Here is a 10,195-nt window from a genome sequence, read left to right on the forward strand (position 1 = left end):
TTATCTTCCCCATTAAGTAGTCTTGATTTTTTATTGCTTAAATAATATGTTTTCTTTAACTAGCATTGCTTCATTTATTTAAATATTTTCACCCATAACCTCTTTTTAAAAATTTTTCTTTATTGATAAAGTGTTACATATGTGTCCTTATCCCCCTCCCACTCATGCCCTCACCCCCCTCTAGTGTCTGTGTCCATTGGTTATGCTTATATGCATACATACAAGTCCTTTGGTTGATCTCTCCTTGTGTTTGAATGTAGATTTCAGATCAATGTTGTTAGATCTTAGAAATTTTTAACTGATTAACATAATCAGAGAAATAATTTAAGCCACTTAATTATAAAATTACTAGAGACCCAGTGCATGAAATTCATGCATGGGTAGGGTCCTTCGGCCTGACCAGTCATCAGGGCCAATCTTTGGGGTGACTGGCGGGGAGATCGGGGCCCCCACTAGCACCTGCCTTGGAGGCGACTGGTGGTGCAATTGAGGGGGGATGGCACTGGCCCACTTGCCAGCTGGCCCCACCCCCTGTTGCCACTGATCGCCTCCCTCTGCAGGGCGACAGATGGGGCAATAGGGGAGGGGGGTCCCCGCTGGCATGTGCCTTGGCTGGCTTGAGGCTGCAGGCTGGGGGCAGCTCCTGTGTTGAGCGTCTGCCTCCTGGTGGTCAGTGCACAGCACAGTGACCGTTCATTCAGCCATTTGGTTGATTTCCATATTAGGCTTTTATTATATAGGATTAATTAATTATAGGGGATAAATGCTAAAATGTACTGAAATTGGCATAGTCCTTGGTAAAACTTGGGTTAAGACAGTAAGTAATGGGTGTCATTACTGCAGGTCTGTTGAAACAATCTTGAGCTCTAGAACCTGGATGTGATCCTGAAACTAGCCCTAAGCAGTCAGTTTCCAGGATCCATTATGTAGCCAATCTCAGAGTGTGAAGGTAGGTTCACCCAGACCATGAATTCCTGCCTCCATATGGTAACCAGCCACAGCCTATTCAGGTACTTAACATTTAAGACTACTTTCTAGCATTCAAAAAAAGGGGGGAAAATCATTATAACTCTATATGACCAAGAATGCAATTAATTATATTTTTGCACTGATATAAATTTAAGCAAATGTTGAAAATTGCTGCCTTCAAAACAAGAAACATGAAAAATCATTATATTGGAAAATTTAGGTGGGTCACAGCCTGATTATCATTGACAATATATTTTTCAAAGGAAATTACTTAAATTTAATGATTCTCATTTTCTCTACATTTTTGGAAACATTTGGTTTTTGTTTTACTTAAGAATAAGGGAATGGTTCTATTTTTCTTGGGAGCTGATGTCTTTTAAATTATGAATCTTGACTCCAGAAATTTTTAACATTTATCTTTTACCACATCACTTTGTTATTGACTTCCCAATTTTGTTCTAAGTTCTGTTCCAGCAGACCCATGTATGGCCATTTTTCCTCCTCACAATGTGAAAGCCACTTCCATATGGAAGGTTTGCATTCCACTGCCTTTCAGGCCCATTTCTGACTGGGGTGTATACTTCTTTTTTTTTTTAATTGTTTTATTGCTTAAAGTATTACAAAGAGTAGTACATATGTCTCCTTTTTTCCCCGCTCTTGACAATCCCCTGGCCTCCCCTAACCCTCAGTGTCTTATGTCCATTGGTTATGCTTATATGCATGCATACAAGTCCTTCGGTTGATTTCTTACCCTCCCCGCTCCTGCCCCCCAACCCTCTCCACCCTTCCCGCTGTAATTTGACAGTCTGTTCGAGGCTGCTCTGCTTCTGTATCTATTTTTGTTCATAAGTTTGTAATGGTCTTTATTATCTATAAATGAGTGAGATCATGGGATATTTTTCCTTCATTGACTGGCTTATTTCACTTAACATAATGCTCTCCAGTTCCATCCATGCTGTTGCAAATGGTAAGAATTCCTTCTTTTTTACAGCAGCATAGTATTCCATCGTGTAGATGTACCACAGTTTTCTAATCCATGGGGTGTATACTTCTGTTTCTGGTGCACTAAGAAGATCACCCAGGAATAAGGCCCTCATCTTTCCCTCTTTTAGTAACTTGTCATAGAGAGCTTTCCATGAGTCCACAGATGTGGGTTGAGAGAGGAAACAGAGTAGTAGGAACAGGTGCCACCGGAGTCTGTTACCTGCCATGAAGTTCACACATGTCTTCAGGAGCTGGTGGAGCTCTGTCTTACACATCTCACCTCTGATTTAGGAGGGAATGCTGCTGTGCATGTCCCATGGTAAGGTGTGTTGGATTGTCATCATATGGGAAATCTGGTACATATAGTCATCTCGTGTTCAGTCATTTAGTCTGTACGAAGGCCCCGTAACAAGCCAGGAGCTGCTTTTCAGATGTGGAACAGTTGCCAAAAGGGGAGGATATAGGTATACTTCAAAAAACCCCTTGGAATATTACTCATTTTCTTTCTTGGGTTTATTAGAAACTTTATATGGCATCTGTACACCACAGACAACTCCTAAACCATTTGAACTACTGAGTCATTATGACCAATAATTTCACAAACCTAATGAAGTCTGATGAAATAAAATGCCCTGCTCTAGACCACACTTAAAACTGGCAAATTTGGTGCCTGCAGGTAGCTCACCCAAATATGGGATATTTTTGCCTCTAAAATCTATATACATCCACAAAAGCAGTGTGCTTATTCTTTTGAAGTTAGTCTTATTTGTACCTATTTTGTTGAGAAATTTGGAACGTAGATGCCAAAATTCTAGCAAATTGGATCCAGCATTACATTAGAAAGATCATACACCATGACCAAGTGGGATTTATTCCAGGGATGGAAGGATGGTACAATATCTGCAAATCAATAAATGTGACACACCACATAAACAAATTGAAAGATAAAAACCATATAATCATATAAATTGATGCAGAAAAAGCATTTGACAAAATCTAACACCCTTTCTTGATAAAAAAAAAAAACTCTCAGCAAGGTGGGACTAGAAGGATCATACCTCAATAAAAGCCATATATAACAAACCTACAGCCAGCACCATACTCAATGGGCAAAAACTAAAACTGCATCCCTTAAGAAGGGGAACAAGACAGGGATGCAAACTCTCACCACTCTTGTTCAACATAGTATTGGAAGTACTAGCCATGGTGATCAGACAAGAAGAAGAAATAAAAGGCATCCTCATTGGAAAAGAAGAGTAAAATTATCATTATTTGCAGACGTCATGATATTGCACATAGAAAACCCTAAGGACTCCATCAAAAGGCTACTAGAATTAATAAATGAATTCAGCAATGTAGCAGGATACTAAATTACCACCCAGAAATCTATGGCTTTTTTTATACACCAATAATGAAATCACAGAAAGAGAAACTAAAAAATAATCCCATTTACCATTGCAACAAAAAATTAATATACCTTGGAATAAATTTAACCAAGGCGGTAAAGGACCTGTACTACTCAGAAAATAGGATGCTGAAAAAAGAGATAGAGGTAGATATAAACAAATGGAAGAACATACCATGTTCATGGATTGTTAGAATCAACATCATTAAAATATCCATACTACCTAAAGCAATCTACAAATTCAATGCAATCTCCATTAAAATACCAATGACATACTTCAAAGACCTGGAACAAACTCTCCAAAAGTTCATCTGGAAAAAAAAAGACATCAAATAGCTGCAGCAACCTTGAGAAAAAGAACAAAGTTGGAGGGATCACAATACCAGATATCAAGCTATACTATAAAGCCCTGTTCTCAAAACTGCCTGGTACTGGCACAAGAACAGACATATAGACTAGTGGAACAGAATAGAGAACCCAGAAATCAACCCAAGCCATTATGCTCAATTAATATTTGACAAAGGAGGCAAGAATATACAATGGAGTCAAGACAGTCTCTTCAATAAATGGTGTTGGGAAAATTGGTCAGGTACTTGCCAAAAAATGAAACTAGATCACCAATTTACACCATACACAAAAACAAACTGAAAATTGTTAAAGGACTTAAATGTAAGATGGGAAACCATAAAAATCTTAAAAGACTCCATAGGCAGCAAAATATATGATATATGTTCTAGCAATATCTTTACTGACACAGCTCTTAGGGCAATGGAAACTAAGGAGAAAATAAACAAATGGGACTACATCAAAATAAAAAGTTTCTGCACAGCAAAAGAAACCATCAACAAAGCAATAAGAAAGCCCACTGTATGGGACAACATATTTTCCAATGTTATCTCTGATAAGGATTTAATCTCCAACATTTACAGGGAACTCATACAACTTACAAAAGGAAGATAAACAATCTAATCAAAGAACAGGCAAAGGACCTAAATAGAAATTTTTTGAAGAGGACATAGAGAAGGCCAAGAGACATATGAAAACATGCTCAAAGTCACTGATCATCTGAGAGATGCAAATCAAAGCAACAATGTGGTATCATCTCACACCTGTCAGAATGGCTATCATCAACAAATCAACAAACCACAAGTGCTGGAAAGGATGCGGAGAAAAACGAACCCTTGTGCATTGCTGAGGGGAATGCAGACTGGTGTATCAACTTGTGGAAAAGAGAATGGTGTATGATGTTTCCTCAAAAACTAAAAATAGAACTACCATTTGACCCAGTGATCCCGCTTCTAGGAATATATCCCAAGAAAACAGAAACACCAATCAGAAAGGATATATGCACCCCTATGTTCATAGCAGCACAAATTACAATAGCTAAGATATGCAAACAGCCTAAGTGCCCATCAGCAGATGAGTGGATTAGAAAACTGTGGTACATCTACGCAATGGAATACTACACTGCTGTAAAAAAGAAGGAATTCTTATCATTTTCAACAGCATGGATGTACCTGGAGACCATTATGCCAAGTGAAATAAGCCAGTTAGAGAAAGATAAATATCACATGATTTCACTCATTTGTGGAATATATAGAATATCATAAACTGATGAACAAAAATAGATACAGAGGCAAAGAAGCATTGAACAGACTGTCAAATATCAGTGGGAAGGCAGGGGAGGATTGGGGGGTAAGAGATCAACCAAAGGACTTGTATGCATGCATATAAGCATAACCAATCGACACAGACACTAGGGGGGGTGAAGACATGTACTGGGGGATGGGGGAGGTGGGGGGAAGTAAATGGGGGGAAAAAGGAGACATGTACCACTATTTGTAATACTTTAAATAATAAAATAATAATAATCCTATATAATAAAAGCCTAATATGCTAAGTGTCCAGTTGTCCAGTTGGCTGTTCAACCAATCAAAGCATAATATGCTAATGATATGCTAAGGACACTCAATGCTCTCTATGATGTGCACTGACTACCAGGAGTCAGACAATTGACTGGTCAACCAGTCGCTTTGATGTACATTGACCAACAGGGGGCAGACAGTCGATCAATCAGTTGCTTTGACAGGCATTGACCACCAGTGGGCAGATGCTCTGACCAGTAGGTTAGCTTGCTTCTGGGGTCCTGCTGATCAGGACTGAGATGGGCTAGACATGCCCTGGAGTCCTCGTGTGTTCCCTCCCCACTGGCCAACCTCCCGCATCCCTCCCTAGCCCTGATTGTGCACTAGTGGGGTCCCTAATCCTGGCCTGTGCCCTCTCTCAATGTGGGACCCCTGGGGGGATGTCGGAGATCGGCGGTCGCTATGATGCGCACTGACCACCAGGGGGCTGACGCTCAACACAGGAGCTGCCCTCTGATGGTCAGTGCTGGGAGTACTGCTCAGCCAGAAGCCAGGCTCATGCCTGGCAAGTGCAGTGGTGGTGGCAGGAGCCTCTCCTGCTTCTGAGACAGCGCTAAGGATGTCCTACTGATGGGAACGGGCCTAAACCGGCAGTTGGACATCCCGCGAGGGCTCCCGGACTGCGAGAGGGCGCAGGCCGGGCTGAGGGATGCCCCCCCCACCCCCACCCCCCTTGCAGGAATTTCGTGCAACAGGTCTCTAGTAATAATAATAAGAAAGAATATTTCTGACGTGACCCAAGCTATTTGACTCCTGGAAACTGCATCAACAGGGCTAACTCATGAACATTTGTAGTTTATCTCCTACTTTATGGCACAGACTTGTCTTACTAAGTTGTCCTGGGTGCTGGCTAATTAGAAAATGAGCAGTCTCTGTACGCTATGAAAGAAAGCTAGAATTGATATAGCCCTGTGACGAGGCAGCAAAGTTACACTTGTCTCTGACATGTAAATGCAAAGATACCTGATGTGGAGCTGTAGCTGGGGTGGGCATCTGCACTGAAGTTTTTGATAGTCTGTCATTCTCTGTGACCCATCAAGTGTTTGCACTGTCTAAAGAGGCCAGTTAATCGATGCTGTGCTGGGAGTCACAATGATTGTATAATTCAAGTCCTTGATGGTGGCACTAATTGTTGTAATTCTTCCAGGGATGGTATTTTGGTTTACTATTTTCAGGGAGGGAAGTGATACAGAGGATTTTTCTGTATCTCTTCCTCCCAGAACAGCTTTTTAAAAAATATATATTTTTATTATTTTTTTATAGAGAGGAAGGGAGAGGTATAGAGAGTTATAACATCAATGAGAGAGAAACATTGATCAGCTGCCTCTTGCACACCCCCTATTGGGGATGTACCCGTAACCAAGGTACATGCCCTTGACTGGAATCGAACCCAGGACCCTTCAGTCCGCAGGCCGACGCTCTATCCACTGAGCCAAACTAGTCAGGACTCTCAGAACAGCTTTTATTCCATATATTAGGTAACCAATATAAGAATTATGCCTGTTAATTAAGTATACAGTTAACCCTTGAACAACATGGGTTTGAACTGGGTGGTTCTACTTAAACGAGGATTTTTTCAGTAAGTATACAGCCAGCCCTCCACATCCCTGGGTTTTGTATCCTTGGATTCAGCCAACCACAGATTGAAAGCAATATATACATGTATATACACATGTCATCTCGTTGTCCCAGATTTACACATACATCCAAACAGAGGAATGTAAGCTTACATTTTAAGCATAGGCAGTACTTGTTTAGGAATTATTCAATTTTTCAAATGCTTTGAATGCTAAGGTTTCCAGAGGGCAGGAATTATGGCTGGCATGATTATTTTGCAGTGCCTAGCACAAGCTTCAGACAGTACGTTCAAGAAATACTTTTGGTGGTGTTGCTGAGTAAATCAGAAAAGCAAAGTACTCTTACTCTTAACTTTCAGCATAATGAGTTCTTACAAATTAGACCACAGTTTTTTCTCATCACATTCCCCCCCCACTATGGTTAATTGAAAAAATAGGGGACATGAAAGGAAAAGGAACTTAGAATTTTTACTCTTCTGATCAAAAATGGAATTCAAAAGACAACTGGGTCTAAAACACCCTTCACCCCATTTTCATAAAACTTCATTTGAAGGCAGTCATGAACTTTATGGAGTGGAATGTTAGTGGTCTGTGGAGAGCATTATGCTAAGTGAAATAAGCCAATCAGAGAAAGATAAGTATCACATGATTTCACTCATATGTGGAATCTAATGAACAAAGTAAACTGATGAATAAAATAGATCCAGAGACATAGAAGCATGGGACAGACTGATGAATTTCAAAGGGAATGGGGAGAGTCCAAGGGTAAGTGGATGGGGGAAGATTAACCAGGGAAGGTATATGCATATATGCATAGCCTATGGACACAGACAATAGTGTGGTGAAGGCCTGGGAGGGGCCCGTACAGGGTGGAGGGGGTCAATGGGAAAAACAACAACAAAGGGGACATCTGTAATACTTTCAACAATAGAGATACATTTTAAAAAAAGATATTAATAAATATTTCAACCCTCTAAAAGGTTTTATTTTAGATAAATTTAAAGTATCTTTCCCTTTTAAGTATATCTTCTTTTTAGAAATTCACAATATTAGTTGTATTTCATAGCTTTGAAACCATCAAGAAACCTACTTACCCGTATAACCAAGTATTTTCTAGTGTTAAAAAACCACCTCCTTTTATATCTTCACTGAAAACTATTTTTGATCCACAGTTGGGAATTTGCGGATATAGAGAGCCAACTGCATGCATTGATCTACACCATTTTGTATAAGAGACTTAATATTCTACTGTTTTTTGTATCTGCAGGGTGTCCTGGATCCAATTCCCTGTGGATATGAAGGAACAACTGAGACTTGGAGAATCAAATGTTTGATGCATATTTTTGACTGGGTGGAGATCGGTGCCCCTACTATATGTTCTTTCTACTATATGTTCTCAAATCACTGCGAGAACAACTTGAGGCTTACTCTGACTAGTGGAACATGATGGCATTTCCATCTCTGAGGATAAGCTTGAATTCAGAGCCCAAAACTAATAAGTTATAAAGTATTGGGGTATTTCTCTTTCTGAGATCATACAGGTAAATGGTAATGGGTCCATTTGGGAACCAAATGCAGGTTTCCTAGTCAATCTAGCCTTTATCATGGGGTGGGGTTTGTCTTGACCTGACTTAAGTATAATAACTAACCTGTTAATCTCCAAAAGAGTTGGGTCAATCCCCCCACCCCAGAAATCTAGAATTTATTATCCTATACATTTCAAGAAGGACTTAAGGGACCAATTTTCAAGGTCTTCAGCTTCATCCATGCCTGTTTTATTTCCCCATATCATGTCTCAGGGTCCTGCTCCTTCCCCACTAGTGTCATTAGCTAAAAGACCTGGGGCATTGAGCATTATTTAATTGGTGCTGAAACTCCAACCCTTACTATAAACTCCTATGCATGCTTCTCAGTCATGTGTGCCCAACAGTCATCATAGAGACATTTTCTTTTTTCACATATGTTCTTAGTTTCACATTCATAGTTCTAAATTTCTCCTTGCCCTCTCTTAATTCTCTAGGCAGTGGTCGGCAAACTCATTAGTCAACAGAGCCAAATATCAACAGTACTTCTTCAAAATAGACTCGCCCAGGCTGAAAACGGACTTCTGCGCATGGGCCACGAAGTTTCAATCGCACTGTATGCGCGCCCGCACGTGGTATTTTGTGGAAGAGCCACACTCAAGGGGCCAAAGAGCCAACGGACTTCTGCGCATGGGCCACGAAGTTTCAATCGCACTGTATGCGCTCCCGCACGTGGTATTTTGTGGAAGAGCCACACTCAAGGGGCCTAAGAGCTGCATGTGGCTCATGAGCCGCAGTTTGCCGACCATGGCTCTAGGGCCATTAGAAGAAACCAGGTGACTCTTTTGAACTTTAAACTCACTGTTTTTGCACAGCATAGTGCAAAGCACTTAATCTCACAATGCTGTTTCCTCCAACTGTATTTTATTCAAAGGTTACTACCAGTGATAATTTGAGTAATTATGATGCCACCACATTCCACAGGTTACTTGTGCCACATCCCTCCCCCCGCCCCCGCAATGGAGCTTATCTGTGAGTTTCTGAATTTTATGAACAACGAAATCTCATAATTTCATTTTGAGGATAAGTTTCCCAGGACACTACTGCTATCAATTGCTGTATTGAGCAACAGAAAATAGAAAGCACACTCAAATTACAATCATTTAAGATTTATAAAGTGGTGAGTTAAAAAGAAATGGCTGGATTCTCAGAAAACCACAAAGGTTAGTGCACAATCCCAGAACCTTCCTACCAGAAGGTTACCCTCCCTAAATATGAAGGTGATATGGGGTCAGAGAGGTTTATAGAACCAGAAGGAATTGTGTAGAATAGGCCATTGTAAGTGCAGTAGTGCCCTCTTTTCAAAAGGTGCAGCAAGGCTGAGGTGACTTCAAAGGAAGGGAGTCAGGGAGCCCTGACCTTTCTCATGCCTTTCTTCACAATTCCCATGGGCCTCCCCAGATGGAAGTAGAGGGCACAGGACATTTGATAATGTATTTCAATAGGTCAGTCTACTGTGGCACAGAGTGGAGTGGATCTGGAGGGGCAAACAGAGATGCCAAGCATACCTTATCTTTTTCCTTGATTTTTTCCCCCTGAAATTCTGAATATGGCTTATATTCTTTACATTCTTTCCTACTGGATATATCCACAATTTATTGGAAGTCTAATGCTAAAATTACTGAATTTCCTAGGGATTACATCTACACACACAAGATAGTACCAGCTCTGCAGTCAATGCATATTTGATGTAGTAATTATGTAACTTAGAAAACTGACATGAATAGAATCTTCAGTCCTGAACACTGTATT

At 40.5% G+C, this 10,195-nt stretch overlaps 1 long non-coding RNA gene across 1 annotated transcript in view; it reads right to left on the bottom strand.

Annotated features, from left to right (window-relative positions):
* Window positions 1–2,218, bottom strand: part of LOC106728401 — a 56,417-nt gene extending 54,199 nt beyond the window's left edge. The window contains exon 1 of the long non-coding RNA XR_001364707.1: window positions 2,174–2,218. This is a non-coding gene — a long non-coding RNA (uncharacterized LOC106728401). The remainder of the gene's footprint in view (window positions 1–2,173) is intronic.
* Window positions 2,219–10,195: the final 7,977 nt, after the last annotated feature.

Source organism: Myotis brandtii, unplaced genomic scaffold (genome assembly GCF_000412655.1).
Source record: "Myotis brandtii unplaced genomic scaffold, ASM41265v1 scaffold609, whole genome shotgun sequence".
Lineage (NCBI taxonomy): Eukaryota > Metazoa > Chordata > Mammalia > Chiroptera > Vespertilionidae > Myotis > Myotis brandtii.